This window comes from Mercenaria mercenaria, unplaced genomic scaffold, assembly GCF_021730395.1.
Source record: "Mercenaria mercenaria strain notata unplaced genomic scaffold, MADL_Memer_1 contig_2866, whole genome shotgun sequence".
In the NCBI taxonomy this organism is placed as follows: Eukaryota; Metazoa; Mollusca; class Bivalvia; order Venerida; family Veneridae; genus Mercenaria; species Mercenaria mercenaria.
The window spans coordinates 24,473-44,798 of record NW_026460952.1 but is presented as its reverse complement, the minus strand read 5'-3'; the positions used below and the strand labels follow the sequence as shown (position 1 = coordinate 44,798).

The window sequence follows — 20,326 nt, the reverse complement described above, 5'->3', positions numbered from 1 at the left end:
AAACTGAGACAGAACCGCTGCTTACGAACCCAGGAAAGTGTCAGTTTTATGGAAATTCAACAATCCTACTCGAATTAGAGACGGCTTGATTCAGTATGTATCAACGAGACACGAATGGTAGAGGGTACCGTCTGCTGATTCTATCCAATAAAATTGTCCAGTGATAATCCATGTTTAAAGATTTGTGATAAATTGTGTAAGTAGGTCAATCCGTAATTACTTACCGGAAAACTGACATCAAAATTGTGGCATTTTGCACATGACTAATACAGGAATTTTTCACGAATATATATTGCGTATTTTGTAAAAATACCTAAGGTTTTTGTATATTCTTCAAACTACTATATTCTCTTAGTTTTGTCTTATATACTTATATATTTCTGACGTATTGTTGAAACATGTTTTCTTCTATTGCACATTAAAAATGAATGTTAGATTTTATCTTAATTGTTACCGCCCTATATTTAATGCCATATAGGATAGAATGTTTGTATTAAGTCTTATGTATGTTTTTCTGTATTATACCGGCTTTCATGCTTTGAGATGTTCGTCGTTACAATCGAATACATGTATAAACCATGGCAATGTTCTTGATTCCGTACCCTGATCGGACCAGCTACACTTTTTTAAGAACGTTTATATTCTAACTGTTATTTCCAAAGTCTTTGACTAGTATACAGATATCATGATCAACTGGCATAACTCGTATTATAACACGGTTGAAGTAAACTTAATTGGTTTTAGAAAGTTAACATCGGTCACTAAACTTTCTCCCAAAAATTAAGTTCGCCGCCAAGAACAAAACAACTACTTTTTGTGGACAAATATGAATTATAACATTTGATTGGTCGAACGGGGTGCAAGCGCGGGTCCGCAAAAAGCGATATTAACCCGCAAAAGTGATAATGACTCTAGTGAAATCACTTTTTCTTTTATGTATGGAATATGGGCCAGTCAAATGAGTTCATTTGAGAAGGCCATACAATATACCAATTATAGACTTATGTTTCGGTCAAAATGTGTTTTTACGGACCTGCATATGTCACTTTTACAGGGCCGTAAAACACATATTGACCTCAGCATAAGTCAGTAACTGTATAGTATTATTTTCAGGAGTCGGTGCAAATATCATTCAGCTAGCCGCTATGACAGCAGATCTGGGAAGACTTTTGATACTTACAACTATCCGTCAAATGGTTTCATATCAAAGGCAATTACAAATATTACAAATATAATAATACACGGAAAAATATGTTCCATAACTCTGGATGTGTATTATAAACGGATACCATATCAGTTTTTAATAAACATTCAAGGTTTTTTTTTCGTTTTTTTTTTAATCATTCGGAAAATTAATTTTAGCTGCACATAATGTTATTACTTGATTAAACAAATCATTACGGATTCTTGTAAACTCTATGGAGTAGAACTTCCAACTGTCGAAGGATTTGCTGATACACTTACTTTATTTCAAAAAGTAAGGCACGGGATACGAACACGTAAATCTTGTTAAAGATATTTTAGGTACTGAGTACAATGCACACAACACATACAGTGATGTATACGCTTTAAATGCCCTATTGAAAACGGTTGAAAAGTTTGAAGAATAATAAAAAAAAAAAAAGTTATGACAAGAACAAAAGTAAAAAACAATATCAGGCCCAGGTATTTCTATTGAACACTTAAAAACTATTCATGGCAGGTCGGGTTGTGAAGGCCTAAAAGTTGGTTTTTTTTCGACAGTTAGTGTCTGCTCACGAGAAAGCAGCAAAATTGTTGTTTAGTAATTTGAAGAGGCCCGGGAGAGTCAATAGGATAATGTATCATATGATTTTAAGTATAAATATATAAGAAAGACTCTTTTTCCGCAATATTATATAAGAAGACCTAGTATGTTTAAATTCGTAATAAGAGCAAGAGATTTTACAATGTGTGAACAAATGTTGAAAAAGCGTTAGTATGCATAAATATTGTTTATGAAATATACAAATGTAGTAAGTGAGAATTTCCATATAAAAGTCTAGATGCATTTTGTATATATATCATCATCCTATATAATTTACTATATGTGACGCACCATGACATTTTGGGTCCAAATTCGGCGTTACGTCATTTGAGAAAACATCGATTAAAGTTACGTCACAAAAAAAATGGTGGACGTTACCACGTGTTCGCGGCAATTAATGCATTTCTTGTTTTCAATAATACTCTACCTTGCCACAAGAAAAAAATGAAGTGACATTTATAAACATGTCCGTGTTTTGCAATTCCGTTTCTTTAAAAAATTTAAATGATTGATAATTTATCGCCCTTTGAATCGACACGCCATTTGTAAACATCGAAGGTCGCGGAGAAAATGAAACTACCAAAAACAATTATTTGATGATTTATTTCGATTGTATAAAGAATGACAGTTAGCGAATCTCAAGGTAAGTAAGTATTTAAGCGATATGTAGTGTTAAAAATATTTTTTGAGTTCATATCGACAGTTTTGTCCAATATCTTTTCCAAAAATAGCCCGGATTTGACACTAATGGCAGATTCGAGGTAGATTTAGCGCAGTTCACATTTTATTTACAAGTGTCAATATATTGTAGACTATATTTTATTTACTGAATCTGCCATGAATTCAACTTTTTTTTAAATCGGTTTTGACTCTTACTCAGTAGAATCTGTATGCAAGACAATTACAAGAAGACCTTGTGACTCTGGTGCCAGACAAAATTACAACAGTCAGTCATAATGTTTAGTTACATATTAAAGTTAAAGCCCTGATCATTTTATAAATATAGCCATGCCATGAAAGTGACTGATTAAGAATAGTTGAAACACATCTATTGTCAGCTTCAACCACTAATTTCTTACATGTAATGTCAAATTAGTCCATACATAAAACTTCTACAAGGCATAAATATTGTTTTTACTTGGAAAGAGACAGTTTTTTCCAAAGCTTTTCATGTTAAATTTGCATAATGTTCACTTGGCCATTATTTCTGGATTCCTCACCATTTTGTACTGTTCTTGGCAAGTGACTAAAAACCACTTAGTAAAATAAATAAACTTTAGATACATTCTGTTTTGAAAGCCTTGCCAGGAATTCAAGCCTATTACTCTTTTTTATGCTAAATAAGTACTGAGCTAACTGCCCAGGGCATTTTTATCTCACATTTCAGCCTTTTTCAGTATTTTTTTTCATTTTACAGATCAACCACTGAGGATTGTTTGGCTTGATGCAATGACCTTAAACAGTGAAATGATTTTCCAGGAAGGTCTATACACAACAAGCTGGATTTTATGGGGGTTTGTAAATTTCTTCATACATTTTTACACTTACTATACTGCTATTCTAAGAAAGATAAAGACATTAAAGTAGCATAAACATAAATGATCTATTTCATTAATAACATTTTAAGAGAAATGATTTTGATTATAGACCCATTCAACAAATATGTGTAATATATTAAGAAGTGAATAAGTAATGACATACAATAATTGAATATATCATGTGTGTATTTTTTCATATTTTCAAAATATTTTTTACAGTATTTGTGTTTACATTAAGTTTGATTGCATGAATTGTATGTCTAGTCTGTAGGAATCTTAGCTAGTTTATGTATTCTTGAAAAGCTACTTTTTCTGCATGAATACTGTAAGATTCTTGGATGAGTTTTTTACTTATCAAATCTGCTTTCAGTCAGCTTTTAACAAAAAGACTCTCTTAAGCTTAAAAAGATGCTTTACAGTCTTATATTCTGTAACCTTATACTTATCTTATTAAAATGAAGTTCTAATGTTGATGATTTTTTGTTTTGCAGAGATGAAAGAACTATGAATATGTAAATGGGAATGAAACAGAAGGAATTAATATGTTCTACTGATCATCCAGCTGAAATCATGCCTGTGGAATAGAGTGCATGTCACAAATACTGATATGAGCAAATAACTCCATATTGCACAAATAATGTCATGTTTTCTGCCCTCATGACCTGAAAAAGTTAAAAATTCTAGTTCAAATTACAAATGTGTTTCAAGAAAAAGTAAAACTTAGTCAACTGTGTATATAAAAGTATATATTTTCTGAATGTGCCTGACGAGACTTTTATCGGGGTATCCTCCTTGATAAGGTTTGAACTCACCCTCGGAGTCCAAAGTGGATTTTACGCGTGAGTGACTTTAGACTAGAATAGACGTGGTCATCGAATAGTTCTCATCGAGACCTTTCGTTAGATACCCTACATGCCTAGGTTCCCTACAATAACGAAAGAGAAAACCCTGGTTGTAACGCATGAATGATTTCGCTTTAAATCCCAATATCTCAAGAACCGTACTAGAAAGATATATAAAAGTATATATTTTCTGAACGTGCTCGACGAGACCTTTCCAACGGTACCAACAATATGCATCTACGACGACTTTCAATTTTGAGGACGTCATTTCCGATCCGAGTATGCATTTTCGTAATGTTTACCTTTCGACTTTTCCAAAAATGTCAAAAACCCTGAATGTCAAATTTGACCCTAAATCGTCCTTCTAGACAGATAAAACAATGAAATATTAACATAGGTTGACAATAAAAGGAATAACGTTATATAATACCCTATTGTTAGGTCATCGTCTGCTAGATACGTAAATATACCGTTCACGACCTAGTGATTTCAAAAATTGACTCCACCAAAAACAAAATGGCGGTTTATATAGAATATATAGGGAACATTTACCTATAGAGACGGGGTAACTCCTCCTCCACTCCTCCTCCTCCTCCTCCTCCTCCACCCCTCCTCCTCCTCCTCCTCCACTCCTCCTCCTCTTCCACCTCCTCCTCTCCTCCTCCACTCCTCCACCTCCTCCTCTTTCTCCTCCTCCTCCTCCTCCACTCCTCCTCCTCCTCCTCCACCTCCTCCTTCTCCCCTTCTCCTCCTCCACTCCTCCACCTCCTCCTCTTTCTCCTCCTCCTCCTCCTCCACTCCTCCTCCTCCTCCTCCTCCTCCTCCACTCCTTCTCCTCCACCTCCTCCTACTCCTCCACCTCCTCCTCTTCCTCTTCCTTCTACTCTGCCCCAAGAAAGCGTAAAAATGGCAAACAGAATAAAGCAACGTATTTTTGATAAAAGATACTTACATTAGTTTAACAAATGCATCAGTGTCCTGTTTGCCATCAGTGTTTAAAGGGTTTAACTTTAATAATTGAATAGGCTATTGTTTACGTATCAGCTCTTAAATAAATACACTCCAGCCATTGTGACGACTTTAAAGGGTTAACTTGGAAAACAAAATCGATCCGTGCTATCGCTTGTCAAAATTCTGCTTCCTGATTGGCTGCAGGTAGTAAAGTGTTATATACTATACTCGAGTTCTGCAGGTAAATATCATTCGGTTAAAGAATCTGGTACAGTGCACATAACGGTTAATGTTGTATGAACGATTAAATTAGGTATTTCTGTTTTCGTTTTCGTATCAGGTAAATTAATGATATTTTGCTGTTATCATTTCTATAATTATGCATAAAGCGTTAACGCGCTGTTTAAAATCAATATATATTGATACGGGTGTATTGGAAACGTGTTACCGCTTGTCAAAATACTGCATTCTGATTGGCTGATGGTAGTGATGTGTTATATACTATACTAGAGTTCTACAAGTAAATATCATTCGGTTAAAAAATCTGGTAGAGTGCACACCACGGACGATTAAATTAGGTATTTCTGTCGTATCAGGTTTATTAAAGAAATTACAATCATTATATCAATGCGCTCATAAATCGCGCTATGTAAAATCATCATATTTGTACGCTATAGCACGGTGTACGATTTAAGCCTGTCAAAATATTTTATGCTCTGAAAGTATTCAGACTATAATTAATGACTGTCATTTGACGGTAAGATGCAAAAGAGATCACGTAGCTTTTAACTGATAGAACAAGTTAATATCTTTTATTACATTTCATATTTGATATCATATTTATTTTAAAAACCATATTGTATAAAAGTGGCTGGAGCTGAAACTAGGATGTTGTTAAGACCAGCTTAGTACAAGAATTTGAGTGTCACGGCTAGCTTGTACTAGGAAAGTCAGCTCTTCAGTGACGATAATGAACTGAAGCAACGCTAACTAGTGCCATGCCACCTCTCGATCTGTAGTACTGAGTCCTTGATGTACGCGTTTTAGGTGAGAGAGAGGTTAGATGTCGGCTCAATATCTAACATGGGAAGCTCTAGTTAAAGCGTTGTTTCAATTCTACACATTCTTTTAGTTATAACGCCGATCTTGATTCTTCTGAAGTCTACGACTTGTATACTCCTCCTATAGTACACTTAAAAGTTCAAAGCTGAATATAAAAGATAGCTGACCTTTCAAAAGAGAGTCATCTTTGTAAAATAAGGATGTCTGGTTAATACAACTTTTTTATAGAAAATACTTTATATATAGCTCCTTACCTGAGTTTCTTCTCAAGCATTTTTTTCTACATAAAACTAAAGTGGCGGTGACGTCATTTCGTTCAAATGAGCCCCATCCCGAAAATTGACTCCTCCCAATCCAAGATGGCGGCTTTATATAGACAAAGAACAAAAAATGTGTCTAGAGTCATGTCCTCCACTACTTGTCTTCTTTATATTCTGCTAATTAGACTATGTTCTGCAAGAAAATGTCTTTTATGTGTAACCATCAACAAAACATGTCATAACACAAATCTGTCATAAAATGGCAGAGCTGTAATGCAGGTTGGCATATCAGGAAAATATGTAGTTCTGAAAGACAAGTTATATTACATAAAATGATGTTTGTTTTTTATAAATGATCATAATTGACCATTTGTGGTGTAAAACAAATGTATACTGAACAGATGCTAAATGAATGTTCTGATTCTTTCTGGAAAATTTACAAAAAACTACTATTTTAAGAAAATAGTGTATTGTTGCCATGGTAACATTAATTTAACTTTTAAATTATTTTGGATATCATCATATGTAAACAACATCTTTCTTGTTTATATGTTATATATGTTAAGCTGTATTATGTTAGTGAATATATTTTCATATGTAATAATTGCATCAACAAAGCACTATGTTATTACACAAGCCTGCCTTAAAATGGCAATAGTTGTAACTGAGAGAGGTGTATCTGAAAATTATGTATTTCTCAAACCATATTACATTAATTTTCATGGAATGATGTCTACTCTCTTACTTTTAAATAAGAAAACAGACAGCTTTTGATGTAAATATATGGAAAAACACTTCCAATATTCAATTTATTACAAAGAAATTGCCAAAAATGTTAGTATTTTTGTAAGAAAATACCACATTGTTGCCATGGCAATGTTAGTATTTTTGTAAGAAAATACCACTTCGTTGCCATGGTAATGATTCACTGATCAGTAATCTAAGTCTTTTGAAATTTTAGCAAACTCACAGTTGATAATAACAGTCTAATAATTATATTTTCTTGCCTGATATTCTTTCTTACTGTTTAATAAATAAAGTGTCTATAATAATAAGATTAATGTCCTAGTTTTTGGGATGTTGTCTAATTTGATATCAAATAAATTCTGTATCTTGTTCAAAAGAATGTCATAAAACAGTTGTCTGTAAACGGTTAGCACACTAGAAAAAGTTAATTGTGTACTTATTTCACATTCTATGTAATTTATTGCCAGATTCATCAAAAAACTGTTAAAAAAGAGGTTAAACAACAGTGTTGCTATAGAAACGATTTTAGAACATAAATATTTTTATACTACATGAAAGAAAGAGACAAAAAGAAATGCATTCCATTAATTGCATGTTGCTTTTGTTATTTTATCATGTATTTTATCTTGATATTATTTAAATATGGTGTCATTATTAAGATATACTGCCTCAATTTTGATACAGTTAGACAAAAACATGGTGTCCGAAAAGTGGTAATATCTCCATGACAACGACTGATTTTTGTTGTCAAATTGAAGATTTTTACTAAGAACGGGTCAGTCTGTCAGATTAGCCCAAAACCCAATTTTTGACCAAACTTGCATTTGGACCCAAAATCTCATGCTCTGTCACATATATTAAAATACCTCGTATTTGTGTTAATGATTATGTTAATGGATAAGAAACTGTAAAGTTTAAATCCTAAATAAAATGCTCTGTTCTGTTCTCAGTTCTGATTATCCGTTTTTGTGAAAAAGTAATAACATACAGTTAGTTAGTGAGTATCATTTATGTTCTACTAAAGCTGCTTGTTTACATTAACAATACATGGATATCTATAAATGATTCAAGATAAACAACGTAAATCAACTGCTCCAGTTTTGACGTTTGATTCTCGGCGTTAATTTACAACGGCATGTTTTGTTCGATAATGGAATAGCGAAATATCTTACGCGATGACCCCCATAATTTTTCTATTACTCATTTTGTTTATAAATGTTGCACAAAATGTTGAAATATGAAAAATATTCACCGTTTAAAAACATGCTTTTTTCGCTATTTTATCTTACAGACGAGGCAAAATTTTCGAACGTCAGAATATGTTTTTGTGGTCGGCTGCACCGAATAATTGCTTTAATTTATTAAAATTCATTTAGAAATATATTCAGTGGTAAAATATAATGTCTGTAGTGTGAAATGAACGTTTTACCAATGGAATCGGAAAAAAATGTCAAAATCATTAGCGTTCAACGCTAAAAAGACGCAAATTTATTGTTGCCGCTAGGGGGCGCTTCGACGTCAAAACTATATCAGACTTTTATTTTAAAAATGCATTATTTGAAAGGGGATGCATTATCGTTCAGTTATGCCAGAAATCATCACAATCTGAGATGGTGCAAAATTCGTGCGGAAAGTAGCGAGCCACGTTCAGTATATCTTGTCAATTGTTTCGTAGATTTAGTGCTGCATTACAGTGTATAATGGAAACAAACGATCAAGCTATTATGAGTCATATTTTAGATGATTTTTTCTTTGTTAGTTTACTTTATACTAATCAATGTCAGGCCAGTTTAGACTTGTTTTTGAAAGTATGCAAATACATAAATATTCCTATAAACACAGAAAAAAAATGTTAATGCTACCACATGTATCACCATTTACTGTATTGAGGTCGATTCTCAGGCTATGATCATCCGTTTACCTGAGGACAAGGTCACAACAAATCGCAGTAAACTAAATCAGTTCAAATGTCGGAAAAGTCATGCTAAAGGAACTTCAGTCTTTATTAGGGCTATTGAAATTTGCCACTGTCTGTGTTGTACCGGGTCGCACATTTTTACGCCGTTTATACGATTTAACAGTGGACGTTGCATGCCCACATTTTTATATTAGATTGAACTCTGCGGCTCGTGCTGATCTGTCAATATGGCACTCATTTATGCAGTCATTCAATGGGTGGTGTATGTTTCTTAACGATAGTTGGATATCGTCTGAGTCTTTAAATTTATTTACAGGCGCATCATCAATTATAGGTTTTGCTGCAGTTTTTGGATCCGAATGGGTTGCTGAGAAATGGCCACCACATTTTCAGCCTTTTAATATTAACTTATTAGAGTTCTTTCCAATTGCCATTGCTCTCGAACTTTGGGGACACAAAATGGCAAATCACAAAATCATATTTTACTCTGATAACCTACAGTATGTGTAATAAATAAACTCACTTCTAAGGACCCAATCATGACGGCACTTGTTAAATGTCCATGGCAATATATTGTTTCGTGCTAGACATGTCTGTGGTAACGCTAACAGGGTTGCTGACCATTTGTCCCGTTTTGAATTTCAGAAAGCATTCCTGGAGGCGCCATTTCTGTGTCGCACACCACTCAGCGTCACAGATCACTTGCTGTCGATTAAAATTTTGATTCACAACGAATCTTATCAAAAGCACTTAGTGACAGAACCAAGAGCATTTACTTAAGTTATTGGAACATTTACGTAGCTTTCGGTAATGCAAATAACATTGTAGTCAAATTGCCTGTTACGGACATACTATTAGTTAATTTTCTTGCTTTTTTATTCACGGCACATTACCGAGTCAGTACAATAGTTTCACAAGTATCCGCATTATCTTACATAAACAAGCTTTTTGGTTATTCGGATTTTACTCATTCTTTCTTTGTGAAGCAGTTCCTCAAAGGTGCTAGTAACTTATCTGCTTATAATGTTCAGCCAGATACGCGTCTGCAAATTACTTACGCATTGCTTCAGAACATTGTTATGGCGCTTATGACAATAAATAATTTTCTGCCAAGAGTTACTTTTTTACAATGTGCATTCTGGCTTTAAACGTGTTGTTACCTATTGGCGAAATATGATTTCAATCGTCTACTTATTGGTCAACTGTAGTACAATAATTACAATAATGTGCAACTTATTGATTCTAGTGATCGCACCCTTGGTTTAGCAATTACAATGCGGTAATATAAACAAAGCAAGGGCGCGGCTACATTCTTCGTGCCAGTCACACACGTGATCCAATAGTGTGTCCTGTTGTTTGTCCTGTAAATGCTGTTCGACTGTATTTGTCACATACATCACAATCTGAGGGGCTTTTATTCCAGTTACCTCATGGTCAAGCCGTTTCGTATTCATTTTCCAATCTACATCTCAAAAATGTAATTTTATTTCTTGGTTTCGATACAACTCGTTACAAGTCACATTCCTTTCGTATTGGGGCAGCAACCCATGCAGCGGTGTTGGAGTTTTCCGATGATACTATACAAAAAAATGGGTCCCTGGAAATCCAATGCTTTGCAAAACTATATATGCTTGCCGCAGTTAAAGTTACCGTAAGGTTAATTGTTTGTGAAATGACTGTTTACTTGGTCAAATACAGACTGGTATAGTTTACAATGAATATACACAATACTATGTAAATGTCATGCAAGTTCAGCATAAGGCTGTTTGTTTAGGACTATTTTGTATAAGAATATGTGTTGTAAATTATTATTTGACGCAAACATTTCTTGTACTAGTAGTTGAAAGGTCAGCATAAAGTCTGCTTTCTAACACATGTCTTTCTATTTGTACAATATCTGTAATACGACGAGTATTCGGATGTATATGTATCTGACCATTTAGCATTACTTTGATATGGTAGGCAAGTATAAGGCTGCTTGCATAGACTTACTATTGTTTGTTTTGAACACTGCATATTTGCTTTTTCAGTTCATCTGTACAATTGCTCAACATAAACTATACATGGTTACTTTATAGTTCAGCATAAGGCTGCTAATTCAGTTTATTTGTATCCATTTATTGTCTTTAACATATATTATACATGCTTATTTCGTCAGTTCAGCATAAGGCTGCTCACAATGTCTTTCTTATGTGTTTAGATAAATTGACATGTTCTCAATTTTATGTTTTTCGTTTATCTTTGTATAATTTGTCAAATCTCATGTAAACATTTTAACATGTTACATATTTGTCATTGCAATTCTGGTTTTATCATTCGTGGTGTTCGGGTGGGTACGCAATTATTTTTGCTTGTGGCGGATTATGTAACCCACCTATGTTTTTAGCAACCGATTAACAATATTTGAATGGTAAATAATTTTGCTGTAATTGCTGATCTAGTCAATTTAGAAGGATTATAAAGCCTATTTAGTTATTCGTCATTTGGAAAAATAAATGACATTTTCACATATGTTAGCTTTTGTATGTCTTGTAGAATAGTTGCAAAAACATATAAACTCACACCCTAAATGATACACACCAATTTAGAACGTTTTGAACAGAGCTATGTGAATTTGAAGGGAAGATTCAAATATAACTATTTGTAATAGAACGTAGTGTTTGATATTACTACTTGTATCAGCTCGCAGTGTTTTGCTACTTATAATAAAACGTAGTGTTGATATAACAACTTCTTATTCAAGTATGTATTTAAATGTGTACATTAACATCTCGAAACACGGATAATGGAAGGACTTAGACGGACTTAATATTAGTATTGTATTATCACCCCTTGTATATGGTGCCTGCTTTTTAAGTGTGTCTTTTGACAGTTCCTGTGATACGCAGGCTTCATAACCTCAGATCACCTTCCTAAATTTCAGTTTGTTTAGTTCTGCCCATTGTTTTCTCGTTTGGGGCAAACGCTTTACTTTATCTGGGGACCAAATGCCGCTCTTCATCGAATTACACGCCTCAACACGTGTGTCCTTGAAGGTTCCATGTTCACCGCCGTTTAAATACATCTGAGGATGTCTCAAAATTGCTTTTTGTACTTTTAGTATGTGTAAATGTTGAGTTCTGCTCAGTCCGGGGCTAGAGGGCATAGACGGTAGCATGCATTTTCACTACCGTCCATGAACAAGCTCAATCAAACCGAGCCTGCAATATTTTCGGTTTTTTTTTTTTTTTTTTTTTTTTTGTGTGTGTGTGTGTGTCGTGTTGAGCGACCTGTGAATTTTCCACTTTTCTCTATTTTGATATGGAAATGGTAAAAGACACATAATCTAGGACATGGGAAAGTTCTTAAAATAAAAACATTTTTATCTATTTGAGTTATAATTTCATTTATGTATCTCATTTTACAATATTAACGACTACGAACAATGAACACCGAAGGCAAATGTTCATTTTCTTCAAAAATATAAAAATGACAACGAAATGCATGTGGTTGGTCTGTAATAGAAAGTGTTTTTTGTTGCTCTTTGTACCGACAACAAAGTTGTAAAGGGGGGGGGGGTGGTTATACTGGTTTCAGGTTGTCTGTCTGTCTGTCTGTCCGTCTGTCTGTCTGTCCGTCCGTAGACACAATCTTGTGCGCACCATCTCTCCTCATCCCCTTGACACAATTTAATGAAACTTCACACAAGTGATCAGTAACAACAGTAGTTTTGTATGGGGCATGTTAGGTTCTTTCAGAAAAAATTTTTTGCAGAGTTACGGGACTTTGTTTTTTGTTACTATACTATATACATAGACACAATCGTGTGTGCACCATCTCTCCTCATCCCCTTGACACAATTTAATGAAACTTCACACAAGTGATCAGTAACAACAGTAGTTGTGCATGGGGCATGTTAGGTTCTTTCAGAAAAAAAAATTGCAGAGTTACGGGACTTTGTTTTTTGTAACTATACTATATACATAGACACAATCTTGTGCGCACCATCTATCCTCATCTGCTCGACACAATTTAATGAAACTTCACACAAGTGATCAGTAACAACAGTAGTTGTGCATGGGGCATGTTAGGTTCTTTCAACGACAAAAATTGCAGAGTTATGGGACTTTGTTTCTTGTTAACATACTATGTACATACAGTCTGCATATGCAATCTTGTGCGTGCCTAATCTTCCGAAGCCTTGCACACAATTTAATGAAACTTCACACAAGTGATCAGTACCAACCCTAGTTGTGCATGGTGCATGTTACGTCCTTTTAGATAAATATTCTGCATAGTTATGGGACTTTGTTTTTTGTTACTATACTGTATACATACAGTCTATATACATATCCATCAGAAAAAAGACAGTTATCAGTCAATGAATCGCTTCAATCGTATTGAATTCGTAAATTATCGCCATTGTTTTCAGATTTTAAAAGAACTGTTTTGTTGTTTTTTTTAAGTGGTTGCCCCATGAACCACTTAGTTATTGCAAAAGCTTGTTGACACCACGAACGAACGGTTAAGTGGAACTTTCTAGCAAAAGTCGGTGTTCTTCTTTTCGCTTGAAAAATAATCGCCAAGGAAATATATTACATTTTTGAATATGTGAAATGTTTTTCACAATAAATGTATATGTCAATAACTATGGAGTAGCATTAGTTATATTGCCTAACAAACATTTAGTCCTATTCCCAGCAGGAAAACGATCAGTTAATTTATTAACACATTTGTATTTTTTAATTAATATATACGTTTTTATGTAAAAATGATGAAGACGATTATATTAACTGATTCGGAAAGATTTTGCTTGCGTACCGTGTTTAAGTTTCTGTTTGTTTGTTATTTTCTCCGTTTTTTGTTGAAGATGTGGTTAGGACGACCTTCGTTACAGTTGGATATTATCGGGTCGTTATCTTCATTCGCAACCGTACTCATTCCAAGTATCCTGTAACGTATGAATTGATTTCATTATAAATAATTTTTAAAAGTTTTTCGTGCGATTATAAATCATTTTCATTCCTTGTCCAATAAGCAAAAACGAGGAAAAATATAGCATCTAGCAATACACTTTTTATCTGATAAACTTCTGTTAACCTCGTTACTAGGGGAATTCAAATCATTTATCTGACTGATTGATCAAATATACGAGCCATATCAAAGGAAGAAAATCAAAGGCAATGCATGTATCTTTAATCAAAATAGAAAACAAGTTTGATAACTCTGTTCAATTAGTCTATCGTAGCTATCAAAACAATGTCGTAAATTAAAACAAAATGATGAAAAGGGATATTCAATTTCGATTGCTAACTTACGAACAATCCCAGAAGTCAGAGTGGAGATTGAAAAGTTCAAAATCATCCCTATTAGGTTTTATCGTATTTTGATAACGAGAAATAGCCGAATGTGTAATGCAATTTTTACTTTTGAAGAGTACTTGTGTTTATTTGTTACAAGCTCCATTTTTTTCTTTCTGAATTAAACAGTTACGATAATTAACTTTAAGACTTTAACAGAAAGGTACAATTGTTATCGTACAAAAATCAATAAAGGCATAATGAAATAGTGCAAATGTTTATTTATACATATAGCTTTCATCAATATATTCAAACTATCTAAACATGTTGTGATGTAAACCTACATATGAACGATACTATTAACATATCAAATAAATATATAAAACAGAACAAAACGAAATACTTTTTTCGTATTAGTCTGGAACGCGGTCGGAGTAGTATAATGGTGCTAATGACTATTGTTTTCTACTATACTACGATCGGTTTCAAAAATATTATCCAATGAAGAGACTCCTGTTGTTATTTTTAAAGTTCGTGTGATTGTCTTCACACACACACTTCATTTTGATCAAAATAATACAGGGCTACCGTAAGATCAATGCAGTAAAAAATCCAAATAAAACATTGCAGACGTAGATGATATATTTTTGTTTTAGCGTAACGTTGAAATATCTTTCACGAGTGAAAACCAAGTGAAATAGTTTCACGAGTGGTATAGCCATTTACGATATGGTATTCATGATGTAAGTTGTTTTGATTCTACAAGTAAAGCAATCAAAGTGTTCTGTTTTGTCTTAATGTACCCATTTTATAGTTTCTTCTCAGTGAAACATATATTTGATAATTTCAATGTGTTAAAACTAGACCTATTTCACATTCTTATTTCAACAATTAACAAAAAAGAAAAAGAAAGAAAGAAAAAAAAATGTAATAAATTTTGTAATTACAACGAAATGATAGAAACATAATCATTAAGGTAGAAAATGCGGAAGCTAATTCAGTATATGAGAAACAACTCGTAACTAGTAAGTTAAACATTAATGCACGAAACCCGATGGGTCACATTCGCTTAAATAACAGTTTTTAAAACAAATATAATATATAAATAATAATAAAATATGTATAAAAATTATTTGGAAGCAAAGAATGCAACCAAGGAAAAAATAGCAGACTCGGTTTGGTTGAGTCTGTTCATGATTGGTAATGAAATATGCAACACCTCTCACGCCCCCTAGCACCGGCTTAAGCGGAACTCTATTATACATATGTTGAATGAACTCAATGATCCCAAAGGACCAGAAAAATATATAAACACTGAAACCAAGTGCGGAGAGACTTTTTACAGCCGCCACAGATGTATTTATGATAAGGTATTTAAAAGATGTATTTATAATAATTCAAAATCGAATTAAAATTATCATGGAACATATGCACCATTTTCCGTAAAAGTAAGATTTTAGTCATTTTTTACAATTGTCTGACTATTCAGATTAATATAATATGTTTAAGAATACTTTTATCTATTAGATAAAGATATTTTTTACAAACAAATAGCTTTTAGTATCTTATTGATGTAATGATTACATATGGATATATTCACCTACATAACACTTACATAATATAATGAAGTAAAATCAGCCATCCAGCTGGCTTACGGAAGGACGGAAGGCCGGTGGTTCTACCAATGTGCCCGCTCGTGATGAAATAGTGCACGGAGGAGCACCTGGTGTCTTCCTCCACCATCAAAGCTGGATAGTTGCCATCTGACATATAATAGTGTCGATGCGACGTTAAACCAAACAAATAAAGAAAAAGTAAAATCTATGTTGCCGAGGCAACACATGTTTTTTTCTACATAATTATCAACAAGGATATACACTATCAATTTTCAAAAGACAATACCGGTAAATACAATTTAGTCAGGAACAAATATTCTATGCAAGATTGAAAGTTTTGAAAAAGTCCTGCCTACGTTTGCAAATCAGATTTTTTTTAAATTTTTAAACATGTTTTGAAAGGTTTTGATGTAACCTCAAACATACCATAGCTCCTAAAACAAGGAGGATTCATCCAACAAAGAAGTCAAATTTTTCTATACATGTTGTTATTTTTGAATGATAACATGGATATATTCACTTACATGATATAGTTTAAAGGCGCTCGCTACAGTGTCCCATAACCTGCCCGCCGTTATTATGCTAAATTAGTGTTTTATAACCTGTCCGCCATTACGCAATCCTCCTTGGTTTTCTTATATTGTTAGAACTTATTCAAAATGCACAATAATTCTTTTGTACAGCTTTGATAAAATATATGAAAGTAACAGTCGCGTTGTTAAGCTTTTTTATTTAATTTCAAACATCTGTCACGGTACGGACTTGGTCACGTTAGGGGAGAAGATGTGTCAGGCAGCCGGTTAGCTCAGTCGGTAGAGCACTCGCCCTGTAAGCGAGGGGTCCCGGGTTCGAGCCCCGGACTGACTGCACATTTTTCTCACCCTGTGACATTTGGCGCCCAACATGGGACCGTGGCATGCTTGCTTGGTCAGTCTAACAACGCTTGCAATATTATGTACCTCCGGAATTCGAGGACGAATTTCCAATTTGTGGTGGTGTATGTCACGGTACGGACTTGGTCACGTTAGGGGAGAAGATGTGTCAGGCAGCCGGTTAGCTCAGTCGGTAGAGCACTCGCCCTGTAAGCGAGGGGTCCCGGGTTCGAGCCCCGGACTGACTGCACATTTTTCTCACCCTGTGACACATCTCTCTAAACTTTGTGACTGAACAAGTTCTGAACAATATATTTACCACTAAATGTATTAATTTTTTGGTGAACAATCTGAAGAGTTTCCAGAATTTCCAATCTCGCGGTCAGTATTATATTCTCGCTAAGATTTATTGTAGACAAGTAAAATATTTATCATAAACCTCTCATCTCTTCATGTTAAAATAAACACTATAATGAATCTCGGCTTTTAATTCAGTAGTGTGTTGTATTAAAGTATAAACATAGAAAACTTACTGTTAATTGAGATTTAAAATTATCCAAATTTCATAGATTAACCTAACTGAAATATAAAATAAAATATCAGGAAAAAATATATTTTTATTCTTGTCGGACGATCTGGAGGCCAGTGCCTTTAATGCTTATTTTAGTACATTTTTAATCATTCGTTTAAAATTTGTGTTATTTTTTATTTTAGTCCCAAGATTGCATATACTATAATTCATAGGTATTTTTATTGTTTTTGTGTTGTAATATATACATATCACTTTCTTCTGTCTTTATATAGTCTTTTTTTCTTTCTCTCGGGGATTTAGTTTTTATGAATTTTACACTTATGTCATATATCTCATGACAGACGGAGGAATCAGTACAAACTATTACCCAGCCTTAGAATTAACAGTAATAAGTTATCGTAATGGACTTGTAAATAGAGTTGTATATTCTGAATGAATAGCGAACAGTAAAGATCCTGGCCAAATTTCACGGAAACAAAGGTATCATTATTTCACTGGGGGGAGGGGGGATGGGGGAAATAGTAAATAGAACGAAACCTAAAACGGTGAACCCCCACCCCCTCCCCATTTTTCTTCTTTTTTTATTTCTGGAATCGATAGCAATTGAAATTATGTACGCTTTTTCAAAACTGTTCAAAAACTATCGGGTAGTTTCTTAAATACAGGCGTCTTTACGCAAAATTTTGGGAGAAACTCGACGTGAGTTTTACGTGTTTTGCGTTCATAAATCGTTTGCCTTCAATGTGACGTCTAATTAAACTTGACAAATTATATATCATTGGAGAGATAATTTTAACACAGCCTTGAAAATAAAGAACATTTGCCGTATTTTTGTTTTAAATAGAAACGCTACTTAGAAAACCTGTAAAATACATCATTTTGCGCCCTGATGAAAACAAAAAAGACGTTTGTGGTAATATTTGAAGATTTACAGCTGCAAAATGGAGAATTACAAAGAACTGAAAATACCAGTCAATCGGAAATATCGTCAACTTTAATTTGTGAAAATTTCATAACGGTTCGTTGAAAATCGGTCGGTGGCGCATATTTAAAATAACAGACTTAGCTGAGCAATTACTTATTTTTGTACATGCATGGTCCTGAAAGTAAATGTTTGTGCTCGATGTATAATATGTAACGCTCTCAAAATATGCTAGATACCATATTCATATTACTAAAAATTACTTTTATTTGACAATAAATAAAGTATTGTATACATATTCGACTTGTTCCGCATTTCACATTTATATTAATTTAAACTTCATTAAAGTACATCGTTTAGTATACCGTCCGCCTGTTAATACATCTGATAAAATTATATCGACTAAAGCTATTAGTTATCGATTCCCCCGGTTTCCACGGTAATCATTTCTTCAAAGTAAAGTAATGTAATGATATCGCTACCTGTTTTATTTTTTTATTTTTATATTTAAGTTTTATTTTTTAATTATTTTCTTTTAAAGTATTCATTTCCTTGTACGCTTGTGACAGGTAATTTGTCTTTATTTTTAAAAGTCCACTTTTTTACAATGGTTGAATATGATAACTTTTAATAAATGGACCATAATATCATGATACGTTTGACAAATAAGCGGAAAGTTCGCAAATAAAATTTGGGGGAAAAGGTATGGTCAAAACAGGAATCCACTACCCTCATTTTTTTCAGCTAAACGCTTTGTCCGCTCAGATACCTGCACATGCAACAGTATAATATCAACTAAGAATTATATATGTAATATTTATATCGCTATCTATGTTTGGACATTGAAAATAAATTTTCGGAAATAAACGAAATATTCATGAGTGCTAGGTCAATACTAAAGGATACTACACCCACGAGAAATAAAATAGTCTTGGAACAGTGTATATTACGGTGGCATAGAGGGGACATAGGAAATATTTTATTTATCACGTGCGCACCACATTCGCACATGTTAGCTACAACGTGCGAATGTGTGGATAAACACGTGCGCACGTGATAACAATTTTAGCTAACACGTTCGCAGTTGTTAGCTAACACGTGAGAACGTGATAACTGACCAGTGACACTTATCGAGATATCAGCATTTTTTTCAAAAACAAGAAACACTTACTTCATAAAATACAGGTAACTACTTGACACTTTCTTATAATCAACATCCATTTAGAAAAATTGCAGATCTTTCACGCGTTCTCATTGGTCAGCTATCACATGCGCACATGGTAGTATAAATTGCGAACTTGATAGCTGTCTCTTGCGCACGTGATAGGTACTACCCGCGCACGTGTAAATTACCACATTCGCACGTGGTAGCTAACACCTGCGCTCGTGAAAAAAATATTTCCTTCGTATGTCCTCGCTATGCCACCGTACTATACATAGAACATCTGCGGAATTACTTTGAAACAAATGTCAACGGATATGAAAATATATTTCTCTTAATAATTTATAATTAAGTAACAGTTGAAATTGAACAAAAAGGTATAAAATACATATTTATAACTCTTTGAATTAAATTAAACTAAATGACTACGCTTAATTATGAGTTGTTTCTTTTTTATAACCAAAATGCTATGCTATCTACATGTTGGTTCCGACCTACCCGGATGGGGTCTCTGTGGCCGAGCGGTTTAGATCGATGACTTCAAACCAATTGCCCCTCACCGATGTGGGTTCGAACCTCACTAAGGGTGTTGAATTCTTCATTTGAGGAAGACGTGAAGCTCGGTAGTTCTATCCAGGTGCTCGCTCGTGATGAAATAATGCACGTGGGGGCACCTGTGGGGTATTCCTCCACCAACAAAGCTGGTAATTTGCTAAAGGACCTATCAGTGTGTCGGTGCAACGTTAAACCCAACAAAATCACAAAAACGACCTACTCGGACGGTAGCAGACGATACTGTACTAAATTGAACGAAGGGCGTTTGTTCGAATCTTTGGATA

At 33.9% G+C, this 20,326-nt stretch overlaps 1 long non-coding RNA gene and 2 other non-coding genes across 3 annotated transcripts; all 3 read left to right on the top strand.

Moving 5' to 3' along the window:
• The first annotated feature begins 2,290 nt into the window (after positions 1-2,290).
• Positions 2,291-4,015, top strand: LOC128552516 (uncharacterized). Its single transcript, XR_008369100.1, has 3 exons — positions 2,291-2,429; positions 3,204-3,300; positions 3,816-4,015. It is a non-coding gene; the product is annotated as an uncharacterized LOC128552516 (long non-coding RNA).
• A 12,778-nt stretch (positions 4,016-16,793) lies between these two features.
• On the top strand, positions 16,794-16,866 carry Trnat-ugu (transfer RNA threonine (anticodon UGU)). The gene has a single exon. It is a non-coding gene; the product is annotated as a tRNA-Thr (tRNA).
• A 180-nt stretch (positions 16,867-17,046) lies between these two features.
• On the top strand, positions 17,047-17,119 carry Trnat-ugu (transfer RNA threonine (anticodon UGU)). The gene has a single exon. It is a non-coding gene; the product is annotated as a tRNA-Thr (tRNA).
• Positions 17,120-20,326: the final 3,207 nt, after the last annotated feature.